The following is a 10,024-nucleotide window of genomic DNA, read 5'->3' as shown; positions in this document are numbered from 1 at the left end:
TGGGGGCTATAGTCTCTTGTGCTTAAGCTAAAAAGTGAATTTCTCACAAAAGACTACAGCCCCCACCCCCCGTGATAGGGGGGTCAGGGGGCGAAGGCCTCCAGTTACATAGCTAGAAATAGATGGTATGACAGATTTTCTAACCTAATACGCCCTCAACTTTGTCTATTAATATCTCGCTTCGCAGAAAAAAGAGCGACGATTTTGTCAGAGGAAAAAGTTGTTTGGCATGCAAAAACGCGTCGATTGAGTCTATTTTCATCGAAATCGGAGGTGTTGCCGCTAAACTAAATAATTATCAAAACCACAATTTACACTCTACATCACAAATAGTAGTACGAAAATCGGAGTGAGTCCCAGATGCGTCCATTGACAAACGGACACATCCAATCATATGTCGTTGTTTATAGAGTCTCTAGAATATCTCTAGGCATATGGCGTTGTGGTTGGATGTGATAAAAACGAAATAAAAACACAAATATTTTCTACAAAACTATTTTTTATTTCTCATCAGTTGCATATCCATTGCATAAACAAACGATACATAATTAAATGATGATAAAATAAACGGTGCACATCATTCTGTGTCCAAATAAACAGCAAGCAACTGAACGATGTCCAAGTGAACGGTGTCCAAATGAACAGTGCGCATCCTTCTGTGTCCAAGTGAACAGTGGGCGATTGAACGGTATCCAAATGAACGGTGTCCAATTGAACGGTGTCCAAGTGAACTGTGTCCAAATGAACGGTGTCCAAATGAACGGTGTCCAAGTGAACAGTGTCCAAATGAACGGTGTCCAAGTGAACAGTGCGCATCCTTCTGTGTCCAAGTGAACAGACAAGCAATTCCACGGTGTTCAAGTGAACGGTGTACAAATGAACAGCACGTATCGTTCTGTGTCCGAGTGAACAGTGGGCAACTGAACGGTGTCCAAGTGAACGGTGTCCAAGTGAACGGTGTCCAAGTGAACGGTGTCCAAGTGAACGGTGTCCAAATGAACGCTGTCCAAGTGAACGGTGTCCAAGTGAACGGTGTCCAAGTGAACAGTGAGCATCCTTTTGTGTCCAAGTGAACAGTGGGCACTTGAACTGTGTCCAACTGAACGGTGTCCAAATAAACGGTGTGTAACTGAACGTCGTGCACTTTCTTTCGTGTCCAAAAACAACGGTGCCCAAAAGTTTTGTGTCCAAACGCACCGTGTCCAATTGAACCGTGTGTCAAGTGCCGTGTCTATTTGCACCGTGTCCATTTGCAACGTGTACAATTGTACTGTGTCCAACTGAATGCCACTTTTTTAGAGTGCGTTTGCACGTTGGGCTATTGTCTCTAGAGTGTCCGAGGACACGTTGGCTTTTGTGTTACGAAGTGTATGGTAACTCCACGGATCTCCACCTTCTCAATACGATTGAGGATTGAGAGAAGGTTTCGCGCGACCACTTTGGATTACCTCGACGCCTCCACCGCAATGGACGTCTCTCTTCGCGACATCTCCCGTATTGTATATACCGGGTATTAGTGCAGACAGAACTTATTACTGTCGGTCTTACGACTCCGCGCGAGTCGTCTTTGTCATCAGGAACTCTGCTGCCAAGGCCGCAGCTCTCCCGCGAGCCACGCTCGCTACTGCTAAGCTGCCAGGGGCGCAGCGCTCACTCGAACCAAGTTCGCTGGTATAAGTCTACTCTCGGCTTCTACATCGTCGCATCCGCGACTTTACACGCGAGGAATACTCGCTTCTAGTCTCAACGAGGCTAGCGTTAGTCAAACACGCGAGGGTTATTCGCTTCTCGACTTGACGAGACTTAGCGTCAATCACCCACGCGACATTGTCAACGCACGTCCACGGTTACGTATAAGCCCACGTTAGACTTGGGCTCTGCCACCTACGCGATTCAGAGTTCCCTTCGCGTTTAGGCTCTCCCTACGAGACATAGCCTTTGCCGCGTGCGCGACTGGTCCGGCGAGTAACGTCCTGCCGGTCTACCATCTCAGATTCAGCCTCTGTTGCTCCCTCGCCAAACAGAGCTGAATCTCATTCGGACTTGATTCCCATGCTCACCAAAGGAGACGGATCAGTGTCCCTATACTCTGAGTGAATATCATCCTCCGAAAGGGGGGTTTCTTTCCAGCGCGGAGGCGCCAGGCAACTCCACGCGGGCCCTATACTGGGCCACGCCGTGTTCTTATACCCAAGAGCACTCTCGTACTTTCCTCACACCATCTTACGAGGCTCCTGAATAGGAGAGCACGAGCTACACTTGCGCAATTAACGGTAGAGCCGACGATAATTCGACGGCATACGAACTAGCCGCGCACCACTTAGAGATGTTCGGAACAAGAGGGTCTCCTGAATATTTATAGCGATAATGAAAATTCAAAAATTAAAAAAAAAACGGTTATTACTTCTGAAAAAGCGACATCATTAAGTAGTTTTGGCATGTCATGACTATTAGTAAAAATCCAAAGTTTCTCCAATTATCCCTTACTTGTTAAATAAAAATTAAATGATATGTGCGCAAAGAGTGCTTTTAGTGGTTTTTGTGATAGAGCTGTTAATGATTTTAATAAAAGAAGTTATGAATATTGGAAATGACTTTAATATGACTTTAATAAGAAAATCTTGCACTTTTAATTTTTTTATATTAATTATTAATTATAAAGGGAAGTTGTTCATCTTTAAACAAAGAATATCGTAAATTGTAAAAAACATATGATTAGTTAATTTGTTTTGATAACTATTCGTTATTTAAATCTTCTAGATGAACTCTACTTTTCTCTCCAATTATGTATTGTGGCGTATGCCTTATATGAGTATGTATTTTTTTATGGATCCGATTAATGATAGAGTCATTGTCGTGCATATTTTATTTATATAAAATTTTAGTTTGAAACCTTAAATTTGAATTGTTTAACGAGAAATGATCTCGTTTCAAGAATAATTATTACTAATTAATTTAAATACGGAGGATTATTTATAAATTTTCTCATATCCATAGCGATAATTATTACTAAATTAATAAATTTAATTTCGTGTATGTATCATTGCAGGCACCAGAATGCGGCCGGGTACACCTGTTTAGGTTTCTACTGAGATAAGGGGCGAGACAGCGTCACTGCGCGCGTGTCCTTAAGCTCGTGGAGATCGGAAAAATGTTAATATAATATTCCGCGTCGGATTAAATGTCGTTTGGGTGTATAATGTCACTTGTACTGTCCAAATTTAATTTTGGTGTTCGCAATGCACCTAAGTTATTATTATTTGGATTTTATATTTGTGTATAAATTTAAAATAATATAATTAAAAACTCTTCTTGAGTATATCAATATTAATTTAAGGACAATTAGAGTTCAAGCACAGGTTGTATAGTGCTATTATAAACTATTAAAACATAGTGACACAATCTCGCCATGAGAACAAATTTTATTAAATATCATACGCGTTTCGGTCTCATTTCACAGACCCTCTTCAGTGATTACAAGTAATGTTATAGTGTCGCAAAAAATAAAAAATCGCAAAAGTTAGCGTTAACATTGATTGTTACAGAATTGTCGCTACAAATTTTTTTGTCTACGGGATTCGGAAGCACAAACATAATATATCATTTACACAATGAAATGTTTCATTTTCGGAAGCTACCGGCAATTTATTCCGAGACTGGTCACTCCATCGCACGTACTAAGATGCTGTGGTATGATCATCTAAACACGTATTAAGATAGAGCAACCAATTCCAATGTGAGGGGAAAAAAAAACAAAACAATGATATATACCTCGATAAAGGCCAGAGAGTTCCGGTGAGATGTTACGCCTATGAACGTGTATCTCCGAATGCCGCATACAATACAGAATCCAGTGTTTATATTTACTTCGCAACCGCAAAACGAAATACGATTTAAGTCAATCCGAGTAACATGTTGTAACATTTTCCTAAATTCTCAGTGTCAGTATGAGAATTCAGTCCATGCGTCTGCATTTTTATAAAAATCATCTCTGCAATCATTCTTTTATAAAATAGATGTTCCTTATGCAAAACTTTGACATTATCCCATTTAAATTCGTGGCCGTAATTAACACGGTGCTCTTGTACGACAGAGAGATGCGAAGTAAGGTCTCGAGGTAGTCGTTTATGTTCAGATACACGAGTGGAGAGCCTTCTGCTCGTCTGACCAACATAAGACGAGTCATAGTCTCCGCACTCTAACCTATATACAACGTTATTCAGAAGATTCAGAGGCAAAGCGTCTTTATGAACACGAACCAGACCAGAAAGCTTGTTCATAATACTAAAACTTGAAACCTTATTAAATTCTTTAAAAATCTTACTGATTCTATCTGAAATCATTCCCAAATATGGAAAAATACTATAAGAACGAGTGGGTAACAAGGAAGACGAAGATGTACTCGGTGGAATGATATTCATTTTTTCAATTAGTCGAAACACATGTCTCCTACAGATTCTAAGAATAAATTCGATGGGATAACCATTCATAACTAATGTGTGGAAAACAAACTCAAAATTTTTTACATGGAACATTGGATGGCTCAAAAAAATTACTCTATCCACTAACCCTATGATTGTACCAATTTTATGCTGTATAGGATGAAAGGAGTTGTAATTAAGAAGACGGCCAGAGTAAGTAGGTTTGTGGTACCAATCAAACCTAAGCCTACAATCTACAATTTCCATAGATGTTTCCAAAAAACAAACTTTGCCACTATCGCCAAAATCAATCGTAAATTGAAGGCGTGAATGGAAAGAGTTAAAAACATTTAAGATATTCTCTATAGAAGTTTCTGGAGCAGCCATAACGATGTCGTCAACATAACGATAATAAAAAGGTAAACAGATCTGTATCGTCTGGAGTGCTCTTTCCTCAAGGTCTTGGAGAACAATATCAGCTATAATTGGAGAGAGAGGAGAGTCCATCGGGGTGCCAAAGGTCTGCCTGTAAATACAGTCATCAAAGCTGAAATAAGAGGAGTTCAGGACGAATTTGAGTGCTAATACAAACTCATCCCTAGGAATCCTACAAGCCGCTTCCAGAAAACTTCATCTTCTCAAGACACCATCCATAACCAACTCAAGGGGAACGTTAGTGAACAATGAGACCACATCCAACGAAAACAATCTACAGTGTTCCTCCATATATAAATTAGCCAAAGAATTAACCAGATCAAAACTATTCTTGATCCTGCTCTTAGGTACAGGGATACTGGTAGAAATCAACCTGTGCAAAAACAAGGCCAAATTATATAGAGGACTATTTATGGATGAGACAATTATCCTTAAGGCAGGATACCACCTTTGATTGCAATTTTGGAGACGTTTTTCATGATTTTTTTTTTCATACAAAAAATGCGCAGAAAGAAAATCGGTTTTAGCCATTCATTAAGACAATCTTAAGCTGCAATAAAAAATTTTTTAATGTCGAAAAAGTAAAAAATAACCTCTTGTAGGTGGGGCCAAAGTATACGGCTTTTGAGGAACACCGTCAGTCTGCGTGTCAAATTCCTTCTTCTACGTGGCTCCTAGAACAAAAATCTAAATTTTTTCTTATTAATAACAATATGTTTTAAGTCTGTACGTAGGGATTTTACGAAATTTCGATTTTTAAGAAAATGGCGGTCATTAAAAAAAATTCAATTTTTCAGGGTAAAAAAAGTTTATAAAACTGTGCACCAAAAATAAAATAACAACGCTACAGAGAAAATCCTACGTACATCCTTAGATTATACCATAGGGAAGAATTATGCAAAGTTTCAAGTCAATCCGATGAAAAATGGAAGACTAATTTGACACGCAGATTTAAAAAATATCGTTTCGAAAAAAACGCGTTTAAAGTTTTACATACATGAAACTAATAAATATTTTCAACTAACCGTCAATCTGCAATACCTGCGCCATACAGGATACCTTCAGCATCTATTTCTTCTTCATTAGCAAGCTTGTGAGCAGAAACACCACTTCTTCTAGCCTCTCGAGCAGCTTCAGTAATCGAAACCTCCGCTCTCTGAATACGATAATTATCGGCTTTTATACAAAAATCGTAGCAACTTTGACTTATAGGTAGGTTCAAATGCATAATGTCCATAATGCTCTGTAATCCATCATTAAAATTACATACTGCAATATCAGCAGCAATGTCGATGATTTTTTTGCCACTGGACATGGTTTTAGGAGCGAGCGCCCACAGAACAGAATTGAAACACTAGTTGCTGTTCTGCGTAAACCCACCCAAGCACCGTGTTAATAGTTTATCCTGGCTGAGTTCTTCATAAATGGATTTAACAGCATTGAAAACTTCGTCTTTCATTGCTGATTTGTGTTGATAATTGACGAGTTCGTTGCGAGATTTAGCCTTTTTCCACGAGCACCAGGAATTTTCGCCATCTGGACATCTATCGTGCTGCGGGTTGTCGTCCGTGGAAATCTTGTGATAAAGCGTGGCCCATATTTCTTTCTTCATATTAACAATTGAATTATGATTTCAACGTATTGCCAGACCAAAATATAATGATAGATCATCAATTAATTTTCCGGTTAGTTTGCCTTTGCCACCAAGACCTCGTACATTTTTTTTCAAATTCCGAAGTCGCGTTCCCATCCTCTTTTGAACGTGGTCGATACATTCTTTTTTCTTGACGTCCAAATTTTCATATGGATTCGAGTCTAAAATACCTTTAAATGTTTTACTGTCTCTATCTCCTACGTAGTGACTATATTTCAAACCGTGGAGCTCTTCTGATCGTTGGAACATTTCAATTACTGCGTCAACCTCCATTTTTCCTGCCGATCCCTCGTGATTTTTTTCACAGCTATCTTTGTGTGTCTCAGCCCATTCTTCATATTCTGCCGTTCCTTCTTTTTTTTCCAATAATTGCATTGATTATATATTTTCGACTTTACATTAACATCAATGACTTTTCCGGTGCACCACCCTATCAATGATGTAACGCCTAACAAAGACGAGAATCCCCTCTTCTTCCATGTACCGTCGCTGGAAACTACTATCCCTTCTGCGAGTCCCTTCTGTACTGACAATTCTTTCTCTTTAGCAACTGCGTTCTTTATTGATTTTTCTCGTACGGCTACGGTAGCAATAGAAATAGTCGAAACTATTTTGTCATAAAATGACTGGAATACTGGATTTGGTAAACACATGAATGCACAGAATTTTTTAATGCCATTTACACCAACACCGAGCAATCGCATAGCCAAAACTATACGACGATTTATATCATATGCGTGATTGTTTATGACAGGACACGAGTTTATATATTTCAGTATGCATTGTTCACAAAGAATTGCAATTTTAAAACCCAATCCACGGATACTTGCTTCTTGAAACTTTATGGGAGATTTACACTCTTTGCACACTACAAATTTAGAAATTGCTACAAAAACAGTTACAAAATTGATCACACGATAACCAAAAGTTGCGTCCACATTAGTATGATATTCATGTTCCCTAAATTTCAGTTTCTTTGCCGATGTACTGACACTCTCACTTTCTGTTTTTAACATGTATCGATTCAGCGACTTCCTTCCGCTGCTTCTCGGTTTTGAGGCTAATTCCTCCTCTTGTCCCTTTTTTCTCCATTACTTTTGTCTTCCCCATGATGAACAATGAATAAACGTTCGAAAAAAACTTGTGAAAGACAAAACCAAGCAACACGTGAATGATGTTTACACTACTAATTTGTTATGAACTATATAAAACATAGAAGTATATATCATATTATAATGAAAAAAGTAACTAGCGACATATACTTCACTGTTTGGAACTAAAAGGGGCCATAATTAGGTCGGTAAATTGACAAGTAGTAGGATGAGACAGGTAGTCTGTCTGTGCGCGCTCGGCAGCCCGAGAAACGCGCCGAAAGCGCTTGCTCCAAACCGATTTATAACACTAAAAAAAGGTTTCGGTCACCTTTCTAATGGATGAATTTCGATTCTATACACTTGAAAGAGTACTTTAAGCAAAAAAAAAAATTTTCGATTTTTTGAAAGTACAAAGGTGGTATCCTGCCTTAAAGGGTTGTCCGCCTTGTGAATCTTCGGAGAACCATAAGCACGTGAAAGAGTGGCATCGCTCGATTGGAGAAACTTATAAACCGAATTATCGATGTAGGACTCATTCTTCCATTCTTTTTAAAATGTTTTTTAATTCAGCTATTATTTTTTTGGTAGGATCTTTTTTAACAAGCTGATAAATATTAACATCCTCCAACTGTAACAACATCTTCGCAACATAAACATTCCTGTCAAGAGCAACTGTAACATTACCCTTGTCAGCCTTCATAAATAATAAATCTGGAAATGATTTAGAAAACGTTTTAGCTTCAAGATAATTTTGAAGAATAACTTTGTTATTATGATATAGAGTAAGTAAATACAGTTTACCTACTCTATATCTAATGCTACGTAAGATAGAAATCGAACGACTCCTTATCATTTCTTTCTCATTCGTACTAAGAGACCTCATATTATTTTCTAGATGTTTTATACATTCTATAAGAGTAGATTTCTCATCGGTTGGAGGTACACTGAAGCCGTTGCCTAATTGTAGCAAATCCTGAATATTGGTCGGTATGTCAATCGATGATAAGTTCAAAAACCACTTCTGTTGGGGTTTAAATAAGTTTGGATTTTTTAACTTCTCATATCTCGAAGGATCAATAGTAATCTGGGAGTTATCAGAATTATTCGTGGAGGAAAATTGTTCTTTTGCAAAACATGTCTTGTTAACATGTTGCGTACTAGAATGTGATCTCAGTTTTCTATTCGGAACATCAGAGTAAGAAATCGAACAGTAATATTCAATAGGTCTCATTTCCTTTATAACATAACTACGTTTTAAGAGAAAATCAAATTTGTCTACCAGTCTAAGTTCTTCTTTCAATAAAACTTTGTTGATGTGCGCCAAATGTAAAAAACAAAAATTACGCCAAAGGAGAGGAGGCAAAGATCTACTGAGCAAATTGGACAGACGGAGGATCCGATTCCGTAGAAAATGAATATGCGTGTAGGCATCCCTTATTTCAGTTCTTAATATCATTTGTGCAAAAACTTTATTTGCTCTCTTTATCCTCCCTCTAAATCTTTTGTTATATAAAAGAATTTCACAATCGTTAATACGTCTAAGGTGTTGAGGAATAATGTTATTCACAAGGCATTTATGTAGGAAGCCGATTTGTAAGTTGACCTTACCCAAAGAGATCTCTAAATTATTTAGACATTTTAGTTGTCCAGCAAGTGTCAGTCCGAAATACAAGGAAATGAAATGTAAAAATTTAAATAAATTGCGACGATACTCGCGAGCGGAACTTCTCGCGAGCGACGGCAAACAGTCGCCTGTTCGCCTCGTCGTCAATTTTCCGTCGGCTCCCGGACACGCCACAAAGATTTTCGCGAGAGTTGGGCGCCAGGTACGGAAAGGCCGCACCACCTCGATAAACGCGATAATAGCTGAGAAACACAAAAGATGCGCGTCCCGGAACCGTCGGGACCGGTAGCTCGTTTTATCTTAAAGTCGGAGACGGGATGGGTGAGGAGGCGAAATCACTAAACTCGGTAACGGTAATACTGAGAAATTTATTCAGGGACTCTCGCACGTCTCGATAGTTACTGTACGCGAGACAATATAATTCGCGAGGCGGTACACTTCGCGAAACGGTACACTAAGGCCGAGGACGCTTTCCTCGGGTGAGCCTTCTTTATCCGCGCGACCACTCCGCGGACGAGACACGGTACGACACGATACGCGGTACAATTAGATACGGAGCAGATGGTTGATCTTACAATTACGGTGGCGACCCTTGCGTCGGCGGCGGCGTCGGCGGTGACGGCAGCGGTGGCGGTCCTCTCTCTCTTGCTCCTTCTCTCTCCTCCCGGTCTCTCTCTCCGCCCTCTCTCGTCCCGCTCACTCTCTCGCTCTCTCGCTGCACGCTCCCTCTCACTCCGCACTATCTCGCTCTCTCTCTCTCCGTCCTCGCTCTCTCGCCCACTTGTCACTCTCTCGT

The 10,024-nt window shown here is 39.5% G+C and overlaps 1 long non-coding RNA gene across 1 annotated transcript; it reads right to left on the bottom strand.

The window, feature by feature from the left end:
* Positions 1 to 3,404: 3,404 nt before the first annotated feature.
* LOC116850430 lies at positions 3,405 to 3,822 on the bottom strand. Its single transcript, XR_004379346.1, has 2 exons — positions 3,772 to 3,822; positions 3,405 to 3,700 (listed from the first exon to the last, which is right to left on the bottom strand). It is a non-coding gene; the product is annotated as an uncharacterized LOC116850430 (long non-coding RNA).
* Between the last annotated feature and the right edge of the window lie 6,202 nt (positions 3,823 to 10,024).

The sequence above is a fragment of the Odontomachus brunneus genome, unplaced genomic scaffold, assembly GCF_010583005.1.
Source record: "Odontomachus brunneus isolate Ranch 3 - 2012 unplaced genomic scaffold, Obru_v1 Obru_scaffold_145, whole genome shotgun sequence".
Taxonomy (NCBI): domain Eukaryota; kingdom Metazoa; phylum Arthropoda; class Insecta; order Hymenoptera; family Formicidae; genus Odontomachus; species Odontomachus brunneus.
Note: the sequence above shows the minus strand (reverse complement) of the source record. Positions and strands in the feature narration are given on the sequence as shown.